Raw genomic sequence first — 1,867 nt, forward strand, 5'->3', positions numbered from 1 at the left:
AAACTAGTTTATTCTTTCTCAGTTCAACTTTGCAATACACTTAATTTCTACAGTCACTTTAACTTAAACACACGCTATAATTCACAACGATTCACGCGCTTTACTTACGGTGCCTACCGCCCGCCTGACTCAACTATCCGTGTCTATATCTCCAATCTCTCTATCTGCGATTCCAATTCCGATTAATTCTCTCGCTTTATTTGCCGGCTTATATACAATAAAATCGCACATCTAGATTGCACTAGCCTCTTCGAGAATCTTCTAGATACTCATCACGTGTTACCAGGGTCACGTGACTACCGCTGTCGTAACAGTACATAACAATAAGTTTTAATCATAGCATTACAGGTTCACCTCACTATATATGCTATGCAACTTTCCAAAAGTATAGTGATTTAAGAATTGTCTTTTCTATGAAAATAGTGCTACCGGTGTGGGTTTATTACACTAACGGTTATATTCAAGATAGGAACTTTCAACAATAAAAAAAAACACAGAAAAGTTAATGTTTTAATTTTACAACAACTAAATATATTTTAAGAACAATTTTTTATTTATCAATATTGTATTACTTGTTCAAAGCCTAGAAAGAACAATCTCTAATATATTTTTTAATTGAAACAAACATAACTATAACGACCACTACAACTAATATTATACTACTCACAGGTTGTGATAATTTCTTTAATTTAGATATTCTATTATTCTTTCGCTAAAGAAAGGTTTGATGTTACATAATTAGCGCTAGGCTTAAGTTTGTAAATCTGTAACTAAGCTACTTCAGTTTTATGAATACTGTGTTTGTGCTTCGACGAAAAAATATGAGATACGAGATAATGATGTTTCAACGAGACAAATTAGCATCAACTTCAAACTTAGTGGTCTATCAACGAAGATTAGATATATTAGCTTGTAAACCATATGGTCGAAAGTATAAAACACTATTTTTATGAAAAAGTGGACTGGATTTGGCATTAACTTTTACAGAATAGTCCGAAAGAATCCAAACAACAAATTTAGTAGCATTTCTGCTGTTTCAAAACCTAAGAAAAATTACCACTATTACTTTAATATTATAATAACTGTATTAAAACCTAAGAAGGACGAACGCCAGAACATTAATATTATAGTAACTATATCAAAACCTAAGAAGAACGATCGCCAGTACTTATTATAGTAACTGTATCAAAACATAAGAAGGAAGATAGCCAGTACTTCAATATTATAATAACTATATCATAACCTAAGAAGGAAGATAGCCAGTACTTCAATATTATAATAACTATATCATAACCTAAGAAGGAAGATAGCCAGTACTTTAATATTATAATAACTGTATCATAACCTAAAAAGGAAGATAGCCAGTACTTTAATATTATAATAACTGTATCATAACCTAATAAGGAAGATAGCCAGTACTTTAATATTATAATAACTGTATCATAACCTAAGAAGTATAATCGCCACCACTTTGTTACGTCTCTGGTCGTTTGTTAATTACTAGTAAAATTATTTCCGAAGAACTTCAGCGATACAAGTCCTTTCTTAAATAAAACTAGTTTAATGTTTCCCAATTCAACTTTGCAATGCACTCAATTTCCACAGTCACCTAAACACACGCTATAATTCTATACGAACGATTCACGCACTTTACTTCGTACCGCGCTTGACTCAATTGTCTTTCTATATCTTCAATCTCTCTGTCCGCTATTCAATTCCGATTGATTGTCTGGCGCACTTATATACAAGAATAGAGGGCGTCTGGAGAACACTCGAGGCTTCAAGTACGGACATGATCTTTCTAGAATCTCATGACGTGTTACTAGGGTCACGTGACTTCCGCTGTCGTAACACTGCCCCTTCCTTA

This window comes from Limulus polyphemus, unplaced genomic scaffold (genome assembly GCF_000517525.1).
Source record: "Limulus polyphemus unplaced genomic scaffold, Limulus_polyphemus-2.1.2 Scaffold4104, whole genome shotgun sequence".
NCBI lineage: Eukaryota > Metazoa > Arthropoda > Merostomata > Xiphosura > Limulidae > Limulus > Limulus polyphemus.